A 26529-nucleotide genomic window follows, 5' to 3' on the forward strand; every position below is an offset into this window, starting at 1 on the left:
TCCTCTGGGAGAGTTTCATTTATCCCAAATAAGTGTACAACCTACCACAGGCCTCTGCTAGTACTACTGACATTCCCTTGGGTACAAGGCCAAACCATGGATGCCATTCTACTTTGTGTACAGTACAATTATCTGTGCCCTCGGCCTGCACCATTTTCCAAATTTAATTTTTATTCATTTTAAATACTTTAATTATTAATAAAATACTAACATACATGGATAGAAATGTGGCTTATTTATACCGGTGGTATGTCTCCCTGATGGGAGATGTGATGTCTCTCCTTAGGGAGATGTGAAACTCTCACTCCATTACTTTAAGAAAAAGTCTGATTCAAAACAGTGAAATCCAGAGACCTCCCTGGTGGTCCAATGGCTCAGACTCCAAGCTTCCAATGCAAGGGGCCTGGGGTTCGCTCCCTGGTCAAGGAATGAGATCCCATGTGCGCAAAGTAAGAGTTCTCATGCCATAATTAAAGGACCTGCATGCTTCAACAAAGACAGAAAAATCCTTCGTATTGCAGCTAAGGCCCAGTGCAACCGAACAAATGAATTAAATAATTTTTTTTTTTTAAGTACAACAGTGAATGATTTTTTAAGTTGTTTCCATTGTGATTGAAAAAATGTAAAAGGCAGTCATCTGGACTCTCCCTCCAGTTTAGATGCCTGTTTGCATGCTTTTGTACCCTGAGACACAAAAATAAAGACAGATATATGATATTGAATAAGTTTATTTGGGGCTTCCCAGGTGACTCAGTGGTAAAGAATCCACCTGCCAGTGCAGGAGATCCAGGAAATAAGGGTTCAATCCCTGGGTTGGGAAGATCTCCTGGAGAAGGAAACGGCAAACGTTCCCCAGTATTCTTAGATAACTCCATGGACAAAGGAGCCTGGGGGGCTACAGTCCATGGGGTCAGAAAGAGTCAGGCAGGACTGAGAACACAACAATCACACACTCAAGTTTACGTTGGCTGATGGGTTTGATGATAAAGACTGGCTTTGCCAATCAAGTGTTAATGGCAGACATCCTCCAAACTGAATGAGCTAAATCTATGGCTCCAAATTTTTGATGAATATGTATATTTAAAGTACATGGTAAGAGTTTTAAAGTGTTTTTCAAAAATATATTGACAAGGGTGCATTGAAGTTAACAAGTTTTGGATTTTTCTAACACTTTGATTGGATTATAGTAAGCAGAGTGCCTCCATGTAAAAGAGTGAATGCTACAATTAACAGTCATTCAGTGAGCCACGGTAAAGCCTTCCTGGTATTCTTCTCAGAAGTTAAACATAATACACAAAGATCTGTGAAGGATCTGGGGTTTTACTCTACTGAAACCTGATGAACTAGTCTGTTAAAGGTTCCACAGATGCTGGCAAAAGCCATGAAACTCCTGGGTCAGAAGCTGACCATTGCTCTTGGCACAGCAAGAAGCATGAACTTTATGTTGGTTTGCACTGATTTCCTGTGTGATCCAAGTCGCATGGGGGCAACACAAGTAGATGAGTGGACTTAGATGGACTCTGTGTACACTGTGGGTTTGTAGCACCCTGAGCTTAGAGGATTTGAGATTTTCATAGCAAGCAGAAGCAGTCTTGCTCTTCATCTGGACAGAGATCCTACCATCTCAAGGTTGCTCACTGCTCTGATAAGTGGTCTGGATAAAAAGCAGCCAGAACCTCACATTCTTGGCATGTTTAGCAAGAATGTGCCCAGACACTCAGGGCCTCTCCCAGCAAAATAACCAAGTAACAAGCTTTTCTGCAAGTAAAGTTTCCATTTCATAGTTTTCAACAAAACTGAAAGGAGAACCCCAACAAGCTGTGAGTGATGGATCATTAATAATAATTTTGATAACAAGATACTATTTAACTTCTGGCATAAAATCAGATGTGAATCAAAAAATTGTGAGAGATCACCACCATAAAATTCCTTCCATTCCCATCTTCTTATTTATGTGAACAAATGTTCTCAGTGTTCATATCTATAAATGGGGGGGGGGGGAGTTGGTGCTAAACCTCTACGCTAACAGTTAGCAATATCCAACCATGGATGTATGAACCCAAGAAAAAATGTTTAAAGCCCTATCAATCTCATGAGAGATGCATTTCCAATAAATATTAATTTTTACATTTAGTAATATTATTTGCAATATATTTATGCTATTTTGAGTAACTCAGTACTAGTAATAATTGTAATGATAGAATTATCAAAGGAGCCTGGAGGGCTATAGTCCAAAGGAAAATTTTTAATCTTAGCTCTGTAAGTCTCAGGAAATTAAAATAATTTTTATTTAATTTTTAATTACAAACTTCTTAAATTTAATTTCCATCTTGGGATATTTATATTATGTCGTAGCAAAATCTGATAGGGTAATAAAATATTTTCAAACATAATGTACTCTTTAGGGTAAAATTTGTTGTGAGAAATGAAACAGAATAATACAAGTTTAAAAAAAAAAAAGAACATTACAAAATTCCAACTGTTTAGAAAAGCTCGCTTTCATATTCTTTTAAAGAAAGTGACAAATGTCAAATTGCTATGATTAGGTTTCACTGGATGTATTCAAAAGAATGATACAATATTTGAACTTATGTCAATATTTATACCAGAAATATAAAGTTTTTCAAATAATTATAATTTTAAAATTAAATCTTTTAGAGAATATATCCCCTTGGAAATGAAGTGGAGCAGAGACAAAAAAAGACATAAGCTACATTTTTTAAAATAACAATCTGAATGCAGAAATCCGTGACAGAATACCAAAGGCAAAGAAGACACCCCCTGCCATTGAAGAGTTTATCATCTAATGGTGGGGGGCAGGGAAGTTTTGTGAGGATTAAATGAAGAAATGTGTGAAAGCATGCAGCTGACCCAGGCCAGGGGACCTGATAAAATTTAGTTTCCCTTACATTTAACTAATCTCTTCCCCCTCCTCCACCCACTACCCCCCACTCCCCACCACCGCCCCCCCACCACCCCTCCCCCAGCATGGAAATCAAGTCCTCTTGTTAGGAGATCAGCCCTGGGATTTCTTTGGAAGGAATGATGCTAAAGCTAAAACTCCAGTACTTTGGCCACTTCATGCGAAGAGTTGACTCATTGGAAAAGACTCTGATGTTGGGAGGGATTGGGGGCAGGAGGAGAAGGGGACGACAGAGGATGAGATGGCTGGATGGCATCACTGACTCGATGGACATGAGTCTCAGTGAACTCCAGGAGTTGGTGAGGACAGGGAGGCCTGACTTGCTGCGATTCATGGGGTCGCAAAGAGTCGGACACAACTGAGCGACTCACCTGATCTGATCTGATCTGTTATAGAACAGGATTTAAAAAAAAAAAATCAACTAACTGGTAATCAACTTTCATTTAGTTATCTCTTCAGAGAGTTCAATCACTTTTCTAGTTTCTTTTAAATTCTGACCAAGCCTCACATGTAAATTTAAAAAGAACAAAGAACAAGAAAGGAGGAAGGGAGAGAGACATAGAGAGGAAAGAAAGGGGGAAGGGGGACTAGGGGAAGAAGGAAGAAGAAGGGGAGGAAGAGGAAGAGAAAAAAGAAGGGAAGAGAACTAAAAAGAAAAGAAAAGAAAGGAAGGAGGCTATGTGGGAGGGAGAAAGGAAGCAAAGCTTTTAAGCACTGCATGGACTGTCTTCCCAAACCAAGCAACTGGGACAACTTCTGTGTTGACTTAAGCCCACTTTTAACCAAATGAATTTTTCATTGTTCCCACCTGTTTCCCAAATAGCTTCAACTGTTCTGCCTTTGACCTGCTTTGCCCCATCCTGTAAGGAATCTGCGCTCTTGGAATACCCACCACGGGGCTCCCCCACCACAGCGCTGGTCTGAGCAGCAGCTGGGAAAGCTTCGGGGGAGCAGCTGGTGGCCAAGGCCTCACACCGCTGCCATCACCCTGGAGAAAGCACCCTGTCCTAGAGTAACAGTGCTTGAGGGACACATCTCATTCAAAGAACACTGAGCATTTATGTCATAGCATTCCGTTGACAGGTAACTCCCACCATCGTGATCTCCTTTGTTCTCGCTTGGCCTTCGGCATGGCAACCCACTCCAGTATTTTTGCTTGGAAAATTCCATGGACATGGGAACCTGGAGGCCTGCAGTCCAGAGGGTCACGAAGAGTCGAATTGCAACTGAGCACACAGCACAGCAGCTCAGGCCTTCAGCACAAGCCTGGCTGACTCTGTAAGATTAGGAATGTGGGCCTGGGTTCTGACCCCAGCTCTGAGGATTATTCCACGAATGATATTAGTGACGGAGAAGTCACTTTAACCGTCCAGGACTCCTTTTTTTTTTTTTTTTTACAATGCATGACCTTTGATTAGATTTTTTTAATTTATTTATTTTTTAATAGAAGGATAATTGCTTTACAGAATTTTGTTGTTTTCTGTCAAACCTCAACATGATCAGCCATAGGTATACATATAACCCCTCCCTTTTGAGCCTCCTTCCCATTCCCTCCCCATCCCATGCCTCTGGGTTGACACAGAGTCCCTGTTTCGGTTTCCTGAGACATACAGCAAATTCCCGTTGGCTATCTATTTTACATATGGTACTGTAAGTTTCCATGTTACTCTTTCCATATATCTCACCCTCTCCTCCCCTCTTCCCATGTCCATAAGTTTATTATCTATGTCTGTTTCTCCATTGCTGCCCTGCAAATAAATGTTTCAGTACCATTTTTCTAGATTCTGAATATATGCATTAGTATATGATATTCATCTTTCTCTTTTGGACTTACTTCACTCTATATAATAGGCTCTAGGTTCATCCACCTTATTAGAATTGACTCAAATGCGTCCCTTTTTATGGCTGAGTAATATTCCATTATGTATATGCATCACAACTTCTTTATCCATTTATCTGTCAATGGGCATCTAGGTTGCTTCCATGTTCTAGCTAGTTCTGCAATGAATAATGGGATACATGTGTCTTTTTCAATTTTGATTTCTTCAGGGCATATGCCTAGGAGTTGGATTGTTGGATCATATGGTGGTTTTATTCCTAGTTTTTAAAGGAATCTCCATAATGTCTTCCATAGTGGCTGTATCAATTTACATTCCCACCAGTAGTGCAAGAGTGTTCCTTTTTCTCCACATCCTCTCCAGCATTTATTGTTTATGGACTTTTTGATGATGGCCATTCTGACTGGTGTGAGGTGATATCTCACTGCAGTTTTGATTTGCATTTCTCTAATAATGAGCAATGTTGAGCATCTTTTCATGTGTTTGTTAGCCATCTGTATGTCTTCTTTGGAGAAATGTCTGTTTAGGTCTTTTTCCCACTTTTGATTGGGTTGTTTGTTTTCCTGGTATTGAGTTGTATGAGCTGCTTGTATATTTTGGAAATTAATCCTTTCTCAGTTGTTTCATTTGCTATTATTTTCTCCCATTCTGAGGGTTGTCTTTTCACCTTGCTTATAGTTTCCTTTAGTGTGCAAAAGCTTTTAAGTTTAATCAGGTCCCACTTGTTTACTTATTTTTTTTTTTAATTTCCATTACTCTATAAGGTGGGTCATAGATGATCTTGCTTTGATTTATGTCATCAAGTGTTCTGCCTATGTTTTTCTCTAAGAGTTTTGTATTTTCTGGTCTTACATTTAGGTCTTTAATCCATTTTGAGTTTATCTTTGTGTGTGGTGTTAGGAAGTGTTCTAATTTCATTCTTTTACATGTAGCTGTCCAGTTTTTGCAGCACCATTTATTGAAGAGGCTATCTTTGCCTCATTGTATATCCTTGCCTCCTTTGTCAAAAATAAGGTTCCACAGGTGCATGGGTTTATTTCTGGGCTTTCTATCTTGGTCTGTATTTCTGTTTTTGTGCCAGTACCATACTGTCTTGATGACTGTAGCTTTGTAGTATACTCTGAAGTCAGAAAGTTTGATTCTTCTTTCTCAAGACTTTTTGGCTATTCAGGATCCTTTGTGTTTCCGTATGAATTGTGAAATTTTTTGTTCTAGTTCTCTGGAAAATTACCATTGGTAATTATCATTGATAATTTGATAGGGATTGCATTGAATCTGCAGATTGCATTTGGTGGTATAGTCATTTTCATGATATTGATTATTCCTACCCAGGAATATGGAATATCTCTCCATCTGCTTATGTCATCTTTGATTTCTTTCATCAGTGTCTTATAATTTTCTGTGCACAGTTCTTTTGTCTCCTTAGGTAAGTTTATTCCTAGATATTTTATTATTTTTGTGGCAATGGTGAATGGGATTGATTCCTTAATTTCTCTTTCTGAATTTTCTTTGTTAGTATATAGAAATGCAAGTGATTTCTGTGTATTGATTGTATCCTGTGACTTTGCTAAATTCACTTAGTAACTCTAGTAATTTTCTGATACTATCTTTAGGGTTTTCTATGTACAGTATCATGTCATCTGCAAACAATGAGAGCTTTACTTCTTCTTTTCCTATCTGGATTCTTTGTATTTCTTTTTCTTTTCTGATTGCTGTAGCTAAGACTTCCAAAACTATGTTGAATAATAGTGGTGAAAGTGGACACCCTTGTCTTGTTCCTGATCTTAGAGGGAATGCTTTCAGTTTTTCACCATTGAGAATAGTGTTTGCTGTAGGCTTATTATATATGGCCTTTACTATGTTGAGGTAGGTTCCTTCTATGCCCATTTTTTTGAAGAGTTTTAATCATAAATGGGTGCTGAATTTTGTCAATGTTTTTTTCAGGACTCCATTTCTTTACTGAACTAGACCATCTCCCACTAAATGAACATTTATAAGCAAATGCCTCAAAGCAAACCTTTCCCAGGGAACCCCATCCACTGCTGAATGAAATTCAAACTGTTCTGTTCTTCCATCACACTGCTTAGCATTCACTCACTCAAATACAACTAAAATAAACCAGGATCCCCCTCAGGATGTGTGTCTGTGTGTCTATGTGTATGCTCAGTCGTGTCTGAGTCTCTGGGGACACATGGATGGTAGCCCCCCAGGCCCAGGCAAGAATACTGGAGTGGGTTGCCATTTCCTACTCCAGGGGATCTTCCCAACCCAAGGATTGAAACTGCAACTCTTGCATATCCTGCAGTGGCAGAAGGATTCTTTACCACTAGCACCACCTGAGATATATCATAGTAAATAAGCTACTTCATTTAATCCTCCAAATAAGGGAGGTAGTTTACTTATTATTAATATCATTAGTCTGCAAATGAGGAGACTGAGATGAGAGTCAGTGATTCCTGGCACCCACACAGGAGGTTAAAAAGTCCTGCCTTCCAGTTCTGAAGAAACTGAACCATCTTGGAAAGGAGAAAGTTAGCAGAACTTCCTGCTCACACTACCTTCAGGTGTGTCCAGCTTCACGCTGCTTGCTGCTGCTAAGTAGCTTCAGTCATGTCCAACTCTGTGCGATCCCATAGACGGCAGCCCACCAGGCTCCCTTGTCCCTGGGATTCTCCAGGCAAGAACACTGGAGTGTCTTGCCATTTCCTTCTCCAATGCATGAAAGTGAAAAGTGAAAGGGAAGTCGCTCAGTCGTGTCCGACTCTTTGCAACCCCATGGCCTGCAGCCCACCAGGGTTCCCTGTCCATGGGACTTTCCAGGCAAGAGTACTGGAGTGGGTGACCATTGCCTTCTCCGCACGATGCTTGCAACTGTCAACAATTTGGTTGAAACCAGGATAACCAACCAGGGCATATGATATTCGATCTCTGATTCATGCAAACCAGTGCCTGGGGCCATTAATGCCTCCAAGTCAAATTTGACCGTTTGGGCGACTTCTCAAGGGCAGAAATAGGGTCTCCACTGAAACCTTCACCTCCAAGCAGCTCTGCCCTGTGTATGCCCTGCACATCCTTGTTGATTTGTTTCTCTCGTATCAGGGTGGGTCTCTGCTTGACAACTGGGGGCCACATTTAGCCAAGCAGCTGCCCACTGGTGTCTAAAGCCTCCTATTCACAACTCTGGCAGCATCTCAAAGGATTTATTATTATCATCCCATGATTTCATTATTATTATTATCGCCCTTATGAAATGCAGTAGCTGAGCCTACTACAAAGCATGAAGCCCATGTTCTACATGGGACGATCTGTTTTCTGCATTCCCATCACCATGAAGGATTCCCCCTCTTCCCCCGACCCCCAATTTCTGCTCACTGTTGGAGGGGTTCTAGGTGATCGTCTGCAGCCACAAGGAAGTCATCCTGGGGAGTCCCTCCACCATCACTGCTTTGTCCTGGGGTCACCTTGGTGGGGAAAAGGCCCTTTGAGGGGCTGTTTAACAACAGGAGCCAATTGACCATATGATACAAAGAGCACAGAGCTGGTCAGAGGATGCTAGTTTGGTGAATGAGGAAAAGTCTCTTTGCCAACTTGGGCCTTGGATTCCTTGACTGTATTTTTTTTTTTTCCTTTTTTTAACCGAAGTATAGTAAATTTACAATATCAAATTATTTTCAAGTATACAGCAAAGTGATTCATATATATATATGTGTGTGTATATATTTAATACATTTACACATTGTTGTTGCTTGGTTGCTCAGTCGTGTCCAACTCTTTTGTGACCCCATGGACTGTAGGCCACCAGGCTCCTCTGTCCATGAGATTTCCCAGGCAAGAATCCTGGAGTGGGTTGCCATTTCCTTCTCCAGGAGATCTTCTTGACCCAGGGATCGAAACCCACATCTCTTGCATTGGCAGGCAGATTCTTCACCGCTGAGCCATCTAGGGAAACCCACATTTACATATATATATATATATTCTTTTTCAGTTTCTTTTCCAGTATAGATTTATCACAAGATGCTGATTCTACTTCCCTGTGCTATAGGATTCCTCACATATTAAATGAAATGACAAAATGAGATAGTTAATCTTGAGGATAATTTTGCTCAGACCAGCTCTAGATTTACCATCTCCCTGGATTCTGGAGATTTCCACAGGGAAGAGCACCTCACCAGGAAAGAGCTCAGGAAAAGAGCCTCCCATGCCTCGTTACTGTTTCTACCTCACCCGTCAATTTGCCTTGTTAAAAACCAACCTGGTTTATATGACTAAATCACTGGCCTGTACATCAGAAACTACCACAGCATTGTAAATCAACCGTGTGTGTGCGCTCAGTTGCTGAGTCATGTGGAACTCTTTTGCAATCCCATGGACTATAGCCCACCAGGCTCCTCTGTCCATGGGATTTTCCAGGCAAGAATCCTGGAGTGGGTTGCTATTTCCTACTCAAGGGGATCTTCCTGACCTTAGGATCAAACCTGCATTGGCAGGCAGATTCTTTACCACTGAGTCACCTAGGAAGCCATTATGCTTCAATAAAAAATAAAAATAAATAAATAAAAATTTAAAACCAATCTGGTTTAAAGGACTGTTTAGGGAAAGCAAAGTACCTTTTTACCAAGGAAATCAGAATTCCTAACCTAAGATTTAAAAAAAAGAAATGTATTAGGAGTTCTAAGATTTGAATTTCAGAATAGTTTTTTCAGTAGCTAGCTGTCTAGCCCTCAGTAAGACCCTTCATTGTACCTCTGATGGCTCATCTTCCAAATTCAAATATCTATACCTGACTTACCTGTTCCAAGCAGTCTTTGAGGCTCACAATAAAGTGTGACTTGAAAATGTGAAGTATAAACATCTATACTGATAAATCATTCAGTTAAGTTCATTTCCCTCTTTTGGTGCTCGATAAATCTCAGAAGAGCTAAAAGATTTATACAACATTTAAAAAATGCTTACCTCCCGTCGGCGGGTGGCTGATGGTTTTAAATTTTGTTGTAAAGTGCCACTGTATTTTTAGGAGCCCACTGTATGCCTTACATTGTGCTGCAGTCAAGAGAAGAAGTAAAAATAAGTGTAAACTTGACCTCGAGGCGTTTACAACCTTGTAAATTCAACACTTGTACACATACAAAAAATTGTGAAACAAATTTTAAAACAGTATAATGACACATTAAATTGTATATAGGCTTGGGCTTCCTTGGGACAGTGTCTGAGAATCTGCCTGACAATGTGGGGGGACACAGGTTCGGTCCCTGGTATGGGAAGACCCCACATGCCACAGAGCAAATAAGCCCATGAACCACAACCGCTTAACCAGTGCTCTAGAGCCCACCTGCTGAAGCTACTGAGCCCTCTAGGGCCCTTGAGCCACTATTGAGGTGAAGTCCGAGCATTCTAGAGCCCGTGCTCTGCAAGAGAAACCAGTGCAATCCCATACATTGCAACCAAGAGTAGCCCCCACTCACAGTAGCTAGAGAAAGCCCACGCACAGCCACAGAGACCTAGCATAGTCAAAAATAAAATTAGTTAATTAATTTTAAAAAATAAAGTAGATATAGCCCTATAACAAATGCATAATCCAACCACGTTGGGATCTGAGCCTTGAGCAAGGGGAAAGATTGGTGTTAACCAGAGTTTGGGGCAGGTTCATGAAGGAGGCAGAACTGGAAACAGACTGAAAATGAGTGGGATGAGCAGTTGTCTACATTTATAACAGCAGGCCTTCAATATCAAATGCCAGAATTAAATACGAAACAGAATCTTAATATTTGGGCTTTGGAAAGAAATCATTTCTCTCTATATTCAATAGCAATAGATTTCAGACTGTGGTTTTTCAGATGTTAATTCTCAAAGAATCCACACATGCCTAAATTGTAGAAATCATAACACTATAGCATTTTTTTCTTTTTAAAATGAAGGCACTAGAAAACAAGAAAAAATAAACAAAAAAAAGAAAAATAAATAAATAAAATTAAGCACCTATCAAGGTGTGGGTTGGCTAAAGGAACTCTTTTTTAGAAATAGAAATCTCCCATTACGAGTATATGGGCTCTGTCTCCAAAATTGCACCACAGGCTGACCCTTTACAAAGTCCTGGATCTGGCCTCAGGTTAATCAGGATTTCCTAAGCATTCTCTGTACATATCTGCTTCCAGGCATCTGCTCAAGTGTTCACCCACCTGGGAAAGTCCCTCCCTCATCTCTCCAGGTATGTCAGACCCCCTACCTTCAGGACCCAGGTGAAACCCAACATCCTCCAGGAAGATTTCCCAACCTTGCCCCCACTCATCATTCCTTGTATCTGAATGCCAATAGCAGTGTACTATCAGTTTGCAATTATCATATTTTTCATATACTTGTTTTTCCATATACACGTCCTATCCTCAAAAGAAACTGCTTAAGTCTTTTAAGTCAGGGAATGTAGGCATTTGTTTATGATTCCAGTGCCTTCTATGTTACACTGCAATTTGGCAGGCACTACCCCTAAATACGGGGCTTCCCAGGTGGCATTAGTGGTAAAGAATCTGCCTGCCAGTGCAGGAGACACAAGAGACAAGAGATATGGGTTCAGTCTCTGGGCCCGGAAGATCCCCTGGGGTAGGAAATGGCAACCCACTCCAGTATTCTTGCCTGGAGAATCCCATGGACAGAGGAGTCTGGTGGACTATGGTCCATGGGGTCGCAGAGTCTGACACGACTGAGCAACTGGAGCACATACACAAACATACACACACACACATACAGACATACTAAATATACACAACTGAGCATCTTTTCAAGTCCCCAGTTAGCCACGTTTTCCATAAGTCCACTAGGAGCACTCTCTGGTTCGAGAAGTGGCCAAAATTGAGACACGCTAAAAGGACTGTATCTGAGGTGTTACATATTAGTGAAGTGAAAGTCACTCAGTCCTGTCCGACTCTTTGTAACCCTATGGACTATAGCCTGCTAGACTCCTCTGTTTATAGAATTCTCCAGGCCAGAATGCTGGATGGTTAGCCATTCCTTTCTGTGGGGGATCTTCCCAACCCAGGGATTGAGCCCAGGTTTCCTGCATTGTAGGTGGATTCTTTACCATCTGAGCCACCAGAAAAGCTATGTATTAACATCACTTCAAAGAAACCTAGTGCCGAGAGATGGAGATTCATTCACTTGAAATAAATTTCTGTTCTGTACTCTTGAAAATAACAGGGTATTCCATAAACAGAAGCATGAGTCTAGACTGGTCTGTGTGAGAAAGGGTTTAGCAAAGGGCATTTCTCCTTGCGAGGGGACAGCTGAAGAGGTGTCATTTAACAGCTTTCAGAGGCCCGTCACTGCAGTGATTGAGGTGGACAGAAGGCATGGACATGACCAAGGCCCTTAAAAGACACAAACAGGTGGGAGAGCGTGCTGGGGGTGGGCGGAGGGCTGGAGGGTACAAAAGGCAGAGGCTGGCCTTCTGAGGGCAGAGACGAAGAAGGCGGAGAGCAAGCCTGCCCGGGGAACAGGTGGAGAGGGGGCAGCAGAGCTAGGCAGGACACAATAAGAGGTAAAGCTAGGAAAAAAAAAAAAAAAAAGAACGAAAGGGATAAAGAGCCAGTGAGCAGACCTGACACAAATAAGGAGAAATGATGATTAAAAAGATGTGCGTGAAGAGAAAAGGAGGAAACAGGAAAAGGGAACAAGTAAGGAGATAAGGAGTAAGCGCACAAGCTAAATGCTTAGAAAATCACCAGGCAGTTTGGCTGACTGGGAGAAGCGCCATAGCCAGACTCCAAAGGGAACCATCAGAAAGACAGAGGCAGGCGATTTAAGTAGCCAGTTCCTGAGGTAAAAATGAAAAATAAATAAATAAATAAAATAGAAGATGGAAAAGGTGAGAAGCAGGAGAGGGAAAACCCAGAGGACACACTGGCCCAGAAACCTTTTTAACTTTCTGCAAGAATCTTCAAGGCCCCAAACTAGGCCAAGATTCTGACTGACATTTCTGAGCTCACCAGCTGCTGTTTCCTTGAGAGAATTCTGACAGGAAGGCATAGAAATGCAAGCCAACACTGCTAGCTCTGGAAAAAAAAAAAAATCCACGCTCCAAACACCTCCACGGGGCTGGAGCCTGCCAGGGAAGAAGGCATACAGAGGAGGGACCCGGCGGCAACTTTTCCCCAGGTAGGTACAGAGCTGCTCCCGCGGGTGGTGGGGTAGGGGGAGGGCTTTCTCCTCTAACTGTCCTCTGGCCGTTCCTGCCTGGCCCATCTGTCTTTCTCTCTTTGTGCATTTTGGGGAAGCCCTGCGGGCAGCCTGCTTCTGTCATCTGAAGCCAGCTCCACGGTGTCTCCAGAAGCAGGTGAAGCTTCACATCTGCATCCCACAGGGGTGGGGGAGGACATCGCTGGAATCCAGCTCCATCAGGCAGAGCCAGGCCAGGGGAATTGGAGGAGAGAAATCGCCCCAGCCCACATGATTGGTGTGTGGGACTGACTTGTTGGCTGGGTCCCGACAGTGAACCCGATTCTGTGTGCTGAGGCTTGAAGCAAAAGCAGAGGGGAAGGAGGGTGGGTGGAACAGACAGTTGATGAAGAGGGTAGAGATTCCACAGTCGCCTAGGGGCTGCTCCATGGCCTAAAGAAGAGGTGGACTTGGGGAAGGGATGAACGAGACTCGGACCTTGTGACCTTGAACTGGTCTCTTGCCCTTTCAGTGCCTTGGTTATTTTGAATGTATGTTGAAATGTTCTTCAAAGCAATGCAAAGGCAGTTCTAATCTGTCATGTATCTCAAATAATCACTGAATGGGAGCATTTTCTTCCGATGACCCCACAGACGTCCCCACTATAACAATATGAAGTGCTCCATCTTATTAAAAAACTGAGAAGTCCCTGAGCAATGTACTTCTTTGGAAAACTAGGACAAGAACCAGATTCTCTAATGTGTTCCCTGGATCTTAAGCGATTCTTGATCTTCACTCAGTTTAACAGGTGCACTTTTTAAAAAAAAAAAAAAGAGAGAGAGATTTTGGAGCTACAGAGTTTTATCAATATTCTGTATTATTGTGCTGTGTTATCATTATGATCCCTCTGCAAGTACAATGTGAGGTCATATGTCAGGGGACCCTCTGCTGAGATAGCTTCCCAAAAAAAATGTCCACCTCATTTTATATCCATTCTTCAGCAAATCCCATTTGAAGTTTATTCGTAAGAATTGGGAGCCAAAGAAATGGCCCCCAGTTGTGTACAACCCCTCAAACTGAAAACTCTTTTAGTCAGTTAGTAACTTCATAGACTGGGCTTCTGTCTTTGGAGTGTTGTGTGTCTCTCTGCACCCTCACTGGTGAAAGCTCCTACAACCTCACCCCTGAATGGAGCTCACGCCTTTCTGGCTTCTGTATGGCTTTACTCCTCTTCCTCACCTCCTCATTTTTAGAAAGTTCGGAATGTAAGGGCTGATTCTTTGCCCCTGAATTATTCAGATACTATTAAACTAGAGCAGTGGCTCCCCCAAGTGTGGTTCCCAGACCAGCAGCATCAGAATCACCCAGGAGCCTGTTAGAGATGCCAAGTCTTGGATCCCACTCCAGACTTACTGCTTCTCAGGCATAGCTCAGCTAGTAAAGAGTCTGCCTGTAACATGGGAGGCCTGGGTTCTATCCTTGGGTCGGGAAGATTCCATGGAGAAGGGAAAGGCTACCCACTCCTGTATTCTGGCCTGGAGAATTCCATGGACTATACAGTCCACGGGGTCACAAAGAGTCTGACAAGACTGAGCAACTTTCACTTTCTCTCACTTCCAGACCTACTGAGTCAGGCACTCCTGGGGTGGGGCCAGCATTCTGTGCCTTAGCCAGCCCTCCAGGGGACTTTGTTATACCAAATTCGAAGCTTAAGGTTTTTTAAAGTGCTCTTTCCTTAACACAGAGCTCAGATCTCCCTACAGGCGGGACTCTGGTCGCCTACAGCGCTATCACTTCTAAAAGAGACCCCTCCACAAACAGCAATCTCTCAATCAGTGCCTTGTGTCCTTCATCAGCAAAATAGGAATATTTAATAAAAGTTGCCTGTTACAGTGCTGAGAAACTTACATAGTAAGAATAACAGCGGTGATGGCTTTATCTCCTCCACCCTTATTGAGCAAAAGGCCTTCACTGAGCAGCAGTGTGGGGAATCAAAAACAAAGCTGTCAGGTCCTAGCCCTTTTTGTGAGGAAACGTGTGCATTACAGGTACCCAGGGAATCCAACAGCAGGGTGAGATGTGATGCATGCCCAATGACAGGTGCAAACAATAGAAACAAAGAAGAAGAAGAGGGGAAACTGGGAGAAAACTTCGTGGAGCAAGTATCTTTTGAACTAAGATTTGAGAGAAATTTTAACTAGTGAAGATAAGCAAAGGGAAAAGAACATTCCAGGTAGAAGCTGAGATTCAGGAACATGGAAAAGATAAGATGTCAGTGGCCAGGTACAGACCACAGTGCCTGCTCCCCTTTCTGCTACTAATATGTTCACTGTTCACATAGTAGAAAGAGATCACCCATTTGTCGTCATGTCTGCAAGAAATTCTTCCTTAAATCCAAACTAAATAATTTTCCTTGGACTGCTGTCAAATGAGTCCTTTCCAGTATTAAATGATTTCATTACTTTAGTATCTACTTCTCTCTTTCTTATTTATTATTAGGTCCCTGTTTTTCAAAGGCTTCTGCCCACTTTCAGCAGAATAATTGAGAATGCAGATTCCTGAGTCCAGGCTCCCTGGCTTCTCAGGAGCTTTGGCGGGCAAGACAGAAGAACCTGCATTTTTAACAAGCTCCCTTATGATTCTAATGTTCTCTCTATGTTTGAAAGCAGCTCTCCCAGAGCTGTTCTTCCCCAATTTGCAGAGCCTAGAAATCCCCTAGAAGAATCTTGTTTAAAATGTGAATGTCGGGCCAGTCCCACGGAGATTCTGATTCTGTGGCTCTGGGTTGTTGGGAACAGGGGTTTTAATAGGTGCCTCTATGGCTCTAGGCTCAGATGAGGTTGGGATATACAGCACATGAAATGAATGTGTGCTTTGGATCAAAGAGGTCCTTCAAATCCTAGGTTAGTTATTTATCAGCTGTGTGATGTGGGTGTTTCCTAACCACTCCTTGCCTCCAGGTTATCTAACCTGCTGGAGTGAGTTTCATCCTGTGTAATGAAAGGTACTTCACAGAATGGCTGGAAGCATAAAGAAGTAAGTGACTTAGTATCATGCCAGCTCTCTCTGCTCATCCCCTTGCCCCAGCCTCCTCCTAAGTATCAGTTCAGCCCTCCAGCTCTGATGAGAAACAGGGTAAGCATGGCAGTGATGGTGAAATACCATTGAGAGAAGTGGCAGGGTGCCTGCAGGGAGAGAAGATGGGTTTGGGAGCTGCCCTTGCTCTTGGCTGGCCCTGGGAAGTTAAAATCAGGCTCATGCCCATGATGGAATCAACATTCAGGACTGGCCAGTCCTCTAAAAATAGCAAGATGTCTGGCTGAGCCTTTGGAAAAATAAGGTTCTGTCTCCACACATTAACCTAGGCTTGCCTTAAAAGGAGGGACCACTGTTTTATTTCCTACCCCCTCAGCCAGATGATGGTAAGCCCCAAATAATTTGGCCTGAGCCTCGGTGAACTCCAGAATAGCTTCTGTTTCATGGCAGCCACCGAGCACACCGGCAGTGACTCCAGTACAGGTCACAAGAGCTCAGACTCCCAGGGTAGATGCATCTGTGTGGACTGTTCCTCCTGCAGACACCAGAAGGATCCTAATCCCCATAAAAGCATCAACTTTTGGGTTCTATTGTAAGAAACTTTTATCAGGCCTTTCTATGGGGCAGAGAAGGGAGAGAGAAAACTAAGATGCTTCTACTTGAAATTCAGAGAGTGAAATGGGGGCGATTTTCCCGCAGTCTTGCTTTCTCTTCATCCAGCACAGGGCTGACTAGGTAGGGTCAGCTCTGTCGTCAGAGGGCAAGGCTTTAAGATGGATAAGGGGACAGTCTGAGTGTCTCACCGTTCATGTCTTTTCCTAAAAGTCCTGAAAATGAGACTAGAGCTCTGGATATTCAGAACCTCTGTTGATCCTTGTCAGATATGATACTGATGAATTCCCTTCCTTAACAAATCTTTTTCAGACATACGAAATGATTACAAATGTGATTTTTTTAAATAAGGGAAACCAAAATTGTGAAAGATGTATTTTTTAAAAATATTTAAGCTTTCCCAAATATCTTAGAACCACCCCTTGTACAACTGTCATGTGGATGAAACTCTTTAAAATGGGTCAGACATAAGGACTTCCATGGAGTGGGTAGTCTCTGCTGCCATATTAATATTAATTAATAAAGAATATATTGAATAGTAGTAACAAGAGTGATAGAGACCATTTATTAGACTTCTAATACTGGGTTCATGGCACTGTACATCCATCTATTTCACTGAAGCCTTCTGTTGGATCAGTAGCATTACAATCACTTTACAGATGAGGAAACAGGTTCAGAGAGGTTAAGTAGCTTGCTCAGAGTCACAGAGCCAGAATGCACAGATGCCCAAGCCAGGTCCTTCCTACCTACACCCCTCTGCCAGCAGTAATCTTGAAGCTTCCATTGTCTATCATTCAGACCTCTCCTTGTTTTAGCTCATCCTTGATTTTGCCCAAATGCAAGAGTCTTTCTGAGGCCATTCATGGGAAACCACCATCCTTCCTTCTCATGTTGTTTCTGAGACACTTATATTCAAGTACTGCCCTGATTGCTGAAAGAAATAGGAAAGAACTGTAATTTCTGCTTATGCTTTTCATGCTACCTTGACTGTTACTTAAGTTCTGAATGCTTTTAAATGGAGTTTCTCAAGAACAAGCGAAATTTAAGTCTTGTGATCCACTGACTACAGGGCAGAAGGAGGGGAAAATAAATCTTGTTTTCAATACCATGTTGAGTGACATTTTATACGGCCATCAGCCTGTTCTATGAAACTCAAGACCCTCCACATGTGTTATCTCATTAATCTTTAACCCACTCTGTGGTGGGCAGATGGAGTTATACAACTATTACAGGAATGAAAGAGAAAGGGTAGTGATTTCACCAACACCATAGAGCACACTTGTGGCCATGTGACACAACATCCCTCCCCATCCTTCCTACTAACACCACCAGCCAAAATCAGGAGATTTGGGCAGGTAAGAAGCTAAAAAAATAATCTGGGAAAAAGACCTAAAGCCAATTGTTGTATCAATGTCCATTGGCCTGTACAAAACTCAGAAACATGTTTTTATAGTCCTTTCCTAGAATTTTTCCTCCCATTTATGCTGGTCTGAAAGATTCTGATTTTATTACAGCTGTTTGCTTTGTTTTGTTTTTCCAGCCTACCTTTCCCTTCATTTCCACATCTGTTCCATGAATTGCCATGAATTTCCTTCCTGATATTTTAAGTTAGATGACGTGGAAAAGGAAAATGAGACTCAAAACAATCAAGTATTTGGTTCTTCAAAGTTTATTGTTGGTTTTGTCTGAAATGTTGAAAGGAACTTTTAAATAATCTTTTGACCATATGAGGTTGGGCTTGACCAAAAGACAAAATAATTCACATCCAAATGCTAGAGACAGTCTCACCCCAGCGATGGTTAGCATGGTCTTGGTTTTCTGGCATCATTTCTTTGGAAATTTATTATTTTTTTTTTTTTTTTTGTATCCTTACATGAATTAATCACTTCTGGCTCTCAGCTGGTTTATGAAGGACAGGTCCCTTAAAACTGGCTCTTTCTAGTTCTCAGGACCAAAAACCTCAGTCTCTCTCACTTATGCAAATTCTCATTCCTGAAAAGCATGTGCCATGCATGGCATTTCAGATCTAGATGTGAAGGATTTAACCAGTTAAAATGAACCTGTACTCAACTCTGAGTTCTCTGGTTCAGTGGAAGAGATGAGACATTTTGATCTCAAAGGCACAGCTACAACTTCTCATTGGTCGCTCTGTCTCTCCTCCCCACCAGCCCTTGTTTTAACTGACCACAGCCCCCAAACCTGGGGGAGAAAGAACAGTCCCACATTCTCACTCACACTGTTTGTACTTGACTATGGGGGACAACTTTGTTTTCACAGCAGAAGTTGATTCATAAGCCCTTGGATTGGATTAAATGAGTTATTGGATAATTCCTGAGATCAGCCATAAAGATTTTGACTGGGGTGTCATTTTCCTGAGAAAAAGTATGGTAGATAAGCCACCACCTCAAGGGTACAGCTGCAGAGGAATCAATGTTCACAGAGTATAAAACCTATAGACATTTTCTTCCCTTGCTTCCCATTGAATTCCCAACTTCCAAGCCTATCTCCATGGGTGGATCCAAGACTGTCCTTCCAACCTGATTCACTCTTTTAAGGGCTTACCATTTACATATGTGTGAACAGATTCATTTCTACAACCCCGAACTGTAAAACCAGATGAAGGTTAACAGCTATTTCATAGAGTAGAGAGGATTCAAGGAACTTGTCAGAGCACCAAAAATCATCTCTGTCATACAGAACATGCTTGAAAACATTTTTGTTCTTATTTGTGTTACTTTTACTAGATTTCATTGCTTGCCCTTGTCAACGCTGTGAGGCCCAAACCTTCCTTGGGGCACAATTCTTCCCTCTGCATTCTCTCTGTTTCCTGGCAGAGTATTCGATCCTCTGAAGCTGAAAAACCCCATCACTCTTCAGCCGGGGTGGCCTGTCCAGACTGTGGGTGACTCCCCAGCTGCCAGCGTCCCTCACTTTTCTGCAGCTTGGACCTCACGGATAGTAGGGCAGGTGATGAGCAAGGGGGAGCAGAATCTGCTCCACAGTGGTGCTCAGAATGCTGCGTGGCAGCTGCAGCCCATCAACTGTGCCCACGACAGACACACAGTAGGAAGCGCAGGAAGGCCTGGTACGGTCCGAGCAGGGGTCCTTCACTGCGCATGTGCACAATAGCATCTCTGTAGGATGCTCTCTGTCGCCCGCTTTTTCTCTCTCCCTCTCTTTCTCTTTCTCTCTAATTTTCCTTCATGGGATTCCAAATGTTAAAACAGAATCATATTGACCTGTATAAAACCAAGGCAAACTAGTGAATAGTAATAATAAAAGTTTTGATACATTATAACTGAATGAAAATAAGCTAGAGAAACTTGGGTGCCATTTTTTCCTGAGCAAACAGTAGAGCAAGGGCTGGACCCCCACCCCGCCCCAAAGCACCCCTGTGCCTCACAACAGATGTGTCGCAGGACGGTTTGAGGGGAATGCTGGGGTGATGGCGTGAGGTCCCGGGAGCCCTGTCCTCCAAGCTTCAGCACCTAGAGGAGGAGAAGAGTGGGAGGGGCCCCCATCTGAGATGTGGGGCTGCATCCGGACGATGGAGGAAGCAGGCAGGGGCCAAGACTGCTTCCCAAGGCCACATGCTTCTTTATATCCCCATACGGATTACTTTGCTATGGAATGTAAGGAAGTGTGTGGTTTCGGCGAGCGCCTCTCCTCGGCCCCACGGTCCCACCCAGAGCACCTGGTCCCCTCTTCCCCATCCCGGCCTTGTGCCCACAGGCATCCTCATTGAGAAAGGGAGAGCCTCCAAATCTTGCCTGGAGTCCTCCCCACATCCTTTCTCTCCCTCCTGAGGTTTCATCCTCCACCCAAGGATCAGGCACATTGATTGTGGTCCCTGAGTGCCCTCCGTGGCCATCTCCCCACACTTAGCTCCTCATTCGAGGAGAGCACACATCATCTGAAGATTTGTCACAAGGTCAGCCCTCACCATCCAAGCTCCTTCCTCCTGTCCTTTTGCTCCTGAAAGATGTTTCTATCAACCAAACTGAACCATAAAGCCTTCATACCTGGCTGTATCACTTTGCTTCATCATTACTGGTGTCTTAAGGCAGTTCTTTGCATCTCCAAGGGTTCTCACTGCAGATGGCTAGGATCTGGGAGGCTCAGGGGATCCAGCCTTATCACACAGCCAGTCCCCTGACCCTGCTCTGCTGTCTTTTCCTCTTTGTATCACAACCTGTTACCAAGCAGTACTGACAGAGGCTGTCTATGGAAAAGGTTTGAGGTGTTAGAATAGAGACTCATTCATCCAGTTGGCTTAGTTCCTTTCTCTCCTCTTCCCTGAACCCCTTTGTTCCCAGCCTTGAGCCTAAAGGGCCTGAACCCACACCAGGAAGGAGGTGGAAGTAGAGAGGAAGGCCTCAGTTATGAGGAGAAACTGTGGTCCCCCAAGGCTTAGCCATCAGCTAATCCCAGCTCTGAGAAGGATCTCCCTCCCTCACTGATGCCCAGCCTCAGGGGGGCTTCCTGCATCCCATGGCTCTGCTTCCTTCTTGTTGGGTGAGTGTGTGACATGAGGGCTGGGACCACACTAAACTTCTACTACAAGTTCTCAAGCCAAACAACAAAAGGAGACACCGCAAGATTGGATGGATGTGTGCTGAGATACACAGGAAGGGGCTGTTAACTGGAACTGAGAAGCCCCAGAATGAGAGCTTGGGATAAGGAGGGAAGGAAAGGACAAAGGGAGGGGCCACCATGTTTACAAAGCCGATGGCAGGTGAAGGCTGAGTGGTCAGCACTGAAGGCTGCCATCCCCATTGGGCAACAGCACCCAGAGCACAAGGGGCTGAACCCCTCCCCGGACTGCAGCAATACAGGTGACATCACCTGCCTGCCTCTTCCAGACACCAGATGTCCTTCAAGGGCAGCCAAACTGGGCTCCTTGAAAATTGGGGGAAACTTAGAAGAATGTGGGAGAATTACTACCAATGGGGCAGCTACAGGATGGAACAGAGAAACTTACAGTTTTAGATCAGCAATTCTCAACTGGAGGTGATTTAGCCCCCCGCCTGGGGCACATTTGGCAATGTCTGGGGACATTCCTGTTTGTCACAACTAGGCAGTTCTACTGGTATCAAGTGGGCACAGATCAGAGAAGCTGCCAAACACCCTACAATGCACAGGACAGCCCCCACAACAGAGACTTATCTAAATGTCAATATGCCGAGGTCAAGAAACCCTTCCTTTAGATCATGTTACTTTGAAATCGCTGACATGGGTATATGATAGTACATTATCTCCCAAAGAAAATTATTGCCCTTCTTTTACAAGCATTGCTTTGTCTTTAAACCTGTAAAATGGGCAGATACCTCCAAGTTGTGCTTCTTTTCAGTGACAGCCCTTCCCTTTTCTAAATCATACCTGCTCCAAAGATAGTTTTCCTTTTCCTACCCTAAGATTTATTTCATGTCATCTGCTCAGAAATTGGGGTTGTAATGTGTGAGTGCGGCAGGACGTGAATGAAGAATAGGGGAGAGGTGATAAAGACCAGTGTCCTGAGTTGAGGAAATTGCAGTGCCAGGGGCTTGACGGATGAGCTGGACAATGCACTTTTTCCACCTGGCTGACCTCCACCTGCATGGCTGCCTGTCTAACCCTTGCTCCTTAGAAGGAACCAGAGGATTGTTGGGCTAGGATAGCAGTAGCCAGGGGAAGAGCTAGTGAACCATAAGCTGTGGCTGCAAGACACCTGTATCACAGGTAGGAGCAGAGGGTAAAGATGAGGTACTTATCTGCAGAGTTGCAGGATGCCAGCCAAGGAGGCGGGGATTCAGAACAAGAAAGGCTGCACCAGCATCACTCTGGACCAGTCACAGTTGGCGGGACCCCTGGTCCTCCACCACTGTCACACCTGCCACTTCTCTGGTGCCTCGGTGAGCACTTCGGTTTCTGGGGTGTCTTATTGACCCCAGGCAGTGCTCTCAAGCTGGGACGCCCCTGGCAGAGGTCTGCTTGGCTAGGCAAACCAGCTCGGCTTTTTCCTGTCAGTGGTTTCCACAACTTCAGAGACAAAATGAAAATACTTGCAGTCAAGGGAAGGGAAACATTTAAAGGACAAACTGGCACTGAGAGTGAAACTCTTGACCTCAGAAGCAGTGGGGATTGTCCCTAGGACTTTCCCATGACCCCTGAAAGGGTCCCCTGGACCTCTTTCCTTTGTTTCCACTAAGACTTACAACAAGTCGGTGTGGTAGGTATGCTCCCCCAACTGCACAGAGGCATAAATTGAGGTTTAACTTCTGAAAAGCAAGAGAGCCAGGAGCCATCCATGGGATCTGATCCCAGGTAAGTATGACTCCAAGGCCACAGGCTTTCTGCTTCATTTCACTCCCTTCATCAGGAAGGGGATATAAAAGGGCTGGCAAGCCCACCCCCAAGAGCAATTTCCCAGCACTGTTCAAAATATCCTTTCTTCTTATCTCTTCCCTCACCTGCTCAAATGCATGATGAAGATAGCCAGGCCACCTTCCTGGGGAAGATATCCTCCTTGATCAGCTCCTTGACCCCTTGGCCACACTTTCCCAAAAACACAGAGAAACCAGTGGGTACCTCTGCTCACACAGTGGTTCTGACTTTAGCTTCATCAGAATCACCTGAAGAGCAGTTTTTACCAGGTCTCTGGGCCCACCGTCAGATGTCTGGGACTGGTCAACGTTGCTTTTCCTTTGCAAGGTCAGCCTACAGGTTCCTACACACTGGAGCCCAGACTTCCTTCAAAAAATATAAGAATCAAAGATTTCCCAACCTCCATGGGACAACCATTTAGTCAATTCTGGCCATTTGTCGAAACCAAACAGCCTCACTGTCTATCACCTGGAGAATGACTAATGAAACTGATGTATACTCTCACAGTAGAAAGCTATAAAAATAATTAAAATTAATAAATGACTGCTGCCACAAAATATGGATAAATCTTACAAATATCATTTTAGGTGAAAATACCATTATAGCAGAATACCTCCTGTATGATACTATTATGTAAAAAAAAAAAAAAACAAGCAATAAATTATTTAGGAAATAATATTTTATTCTGGTAAAAACTATAAAGAAGAACATTTAAATTGTATGAAAAACAGAGCTCAGAATAATAATTACCTATGAGGGGAAACTAAAGAGATAAACTAGGAAAAGCATGCAGAAAGCTTCAATAGTATTGATTTCACCAGTTCTTTTTCTAAGGTAAACAGTTGTTTGTTGTTGGTATTAATTTCATCACTATGTGTCATAATTTACACAAGTGTTACATTTATTCTTTCATAAATATACTGCATTTGAATTAAAATTATAAACTATTTTAAACATTATGATATAAGATATTCAAAAGCTTACTTCAGAATGTTGTTTTGGAAAATCAGAGGAGCGAAAAATGTGGGAGATTTTTATTTTCCAAATTCTACAATTCTATATCATGTTAGTTCTTCACAATTTCATATTTGAAAAAAGAATAAGGATAAAAGACATAAAGTTGTGCAATGCAAAATACAAATGACTTATGGTTTTCACAAATCCAAAGAGAGCGTTCTGGACAAGGCAAGCTCCCGGGATCTGATTCATGCTAATGCCAGCTCCTTCTGTGTTGCAGGTTTGAACCAGGGATGCTCGGGACACACCAAGAATCCTCGCCCTAGAGGCTGCAGTCACCTCCCCCAGGAGCTGCCCCCTGCTCTGGCTGGTCAAACGGAACCAAGTCCGTCTTCCTGAGAGGTTTGGTCCCCTTCAACCAGCTACAGCAGGGCTGGCAAAGCCCAGTCCTTGGAGAAACAGAAGAGATTCGCCTTCTGTGGCTGAAAGTACCTACTACCGTTTCTCTTAAGAAAATGACTGATTTTGTTATCACACTCTCATGCTCTCAGGAAGGGAGAAAAAGGGAGCCCTGGCTTCAAAAGTGAGCCAGAGTTCTACTTTCCACACACAGAGCTCTGTGCCTGCACCTGCAACTAGACCCACTCACGTGCTCTTGACACACAGTAGGGATTTTAGGATGGGCTGTGCTTCAGCCCTGGACCACCCAGGGGAGAGCATGACCCTTAGGAGATGGGGCTCCAGCTCAAAGGGGCTAAGAGTCTAAGTAAAGAAATTGAATCTACGAATATAGCACAATGCAATGGAATTACAAGTCACAGCATGACTGGTTCCAAAACATAATTCTTTTTTTTTAATTAATTTATTTTTTATTGAAGGATAATTGCTTTACAGAATTTTGGTTTTTTCTGTCAAACCAAAACATAATTCTTTTACACAGCCCATTATATAAGCCTGGCACACTGTCTACTAACAAGTCCACCCAAAGAGAGCTACTCACTAAGAAATATACGTGTGACTCAGTTTCCCATCTATAAAATGGGAATAATAACAGCCATTGTACCTACCACATATGGTTTTATGAGGAATGGAATGAGAATACATGTAAGGGAGTTGGAAAGCCCACAATCATTTTTACCTGCTACTAAAGAAGGGATCCTGACCTGCCTTCCAATTTCTCTTTCCAAATTTCTATCTTTAGGACTTTCTTGGCAGTCCAGTGGTTACGACTTCATACTTCCAATGCAAGGATGCAGCTTTGATCCCTGCTTGGGGAACTAAGATCCCACATGCTGCATGGCGTGGCCAAAATAATGTCTATCTTTAACAGTGTTCCTCAGGATATGCTCAGTACTTTAGGTAGGCTTATATTTGCTGATGGTATTACAGAAGCCTGCGTTCACATTCTGTCCTCTGACACCAGTGTGGTCTCACGATGCCCAGGAGCCACCAAGTCTCCGCACAGGGAAGCTTATTTGGTGATTATATGTATGTGCCTGGGGGTTCAGGGGGACCAGGTTTGAATCCTGCCCCTCTTGTTTACTAGTCCTGGTGTAGCCTCCCTGAGCCTCAGTTAACCTTATATAAATCTTAGCTTCCTCTTCTGTAAAATGGGGACAATAATACTTACAGTCGATTTGAGAATTTTAAAAGGGAATGCTTAGCAAGAAATACATACAAGCCCCCAACCAATGGCAGCTGGTGTATGGCTGTTGTAGATACAACAGCTCAAAGACAAAGTTGTGTTCACAGGCACTCATAACTGGAAGGGAAAGACCAGATTTAAAAACAAACAAACAAACAAACAAAAAAAACAGAAAGAAGAACTAAAAAAAAAAAAATCAGTGAAACCTCATTACAGTAATTTTATATTCTAACTATTCTACTATCATGTAGCATGCCTTCACTCTGGTATGTGTTACTAGTATGTGATAAGTTTTACTAAAAAAAAATCAATGGTTCATACATGAGATTGACCATCTTACCTTAAGGAAATATCCTGCCTGGAAAACTCATTTGAGAGCACTGCCAGGATGCCAGTCTGCAACCACATCTGTAATCAATGTGTCCTTCTAAGTATAGGAAAGCCATAGTGTATGGAGTTCAGACACAGGCACCAGAATGAGACTGGCGGATCCTTGCCCGTCACCAGCTGTGCCACTTTGGGCAAATTGTTTGACCTCTCTAGGCCCAGATTCCGTCATATGTAGAATGGAGATATTAATGATGTGTATACCTCACGAGGTGTTCATGAAAACGAAATGAAAATGTAAAGGCATAAAACTAGTGTTGGGTGCAGAACAAACTTCTAAGTCTTTGACAATGTATCTGAAATGTTCCTGAAACTAAGCTGATGTTCAATAAAAATGTATTTAATAAGTGATCACCTTGATTTTTCATTCTAAACACAAAGTATGAGATCCTGTGATCTCTGGTTTGACTATTTCTGCGCATCTCTTTAAATGCAGCGTGCTGGTACGATCCCAGAATAGGGGTAGGATGCTGGCCAGCTGGCTCTGCCTCCAGGTTCTTGCCTTCCCCAGGAGCTAGATGTTCATCTCCCGTGGGAGAGAGGGGGATCCCGAAGCACAGTGACAGACCAATCAGACTCAGAGAGGATTAAGCGATTTGAGAACAAACATGACCGGGTTCACC

General features: G+C 43.1%; 1 long non-coding RNA gene across 1 annotated transcript; it reads left to right on the forward strand.

Annotated features, from left to right (window-relative positions):
* Positions 1-12176: 12176 nt before the first annotated feature.
* Positions 12177-26257, forward strand: LOC109577284 (uncharacterized). Its single transcript, XR_002183524.2, has 2 exons — positions 12177-12906; positions 24155-26257. It is a non-coding gene; the product is annotated as an uncharacterized lncRNA (long non-coding RNA).
* Positions 26258-26529: the final 272 nt, after the last annotated feature.

Source organism: Bos indicus, chromosome 23 (assembly GCF_029378745.1).
Source record: "Bos indicus isolate NIAB-ARS_2022 breed Sahiwal x Tharparkar chromosome 23, NIAB-ARS_B.indTharparkar_mat_pri_1.0, whole genome shotgun sequence".
NCBI classification, from domain to species: domain Eukaryota; kingdom Metazoa; phylum Chordata; class Mammalia; order Artiodactyla; family Bovidae; genus Bos; species Bos indicus.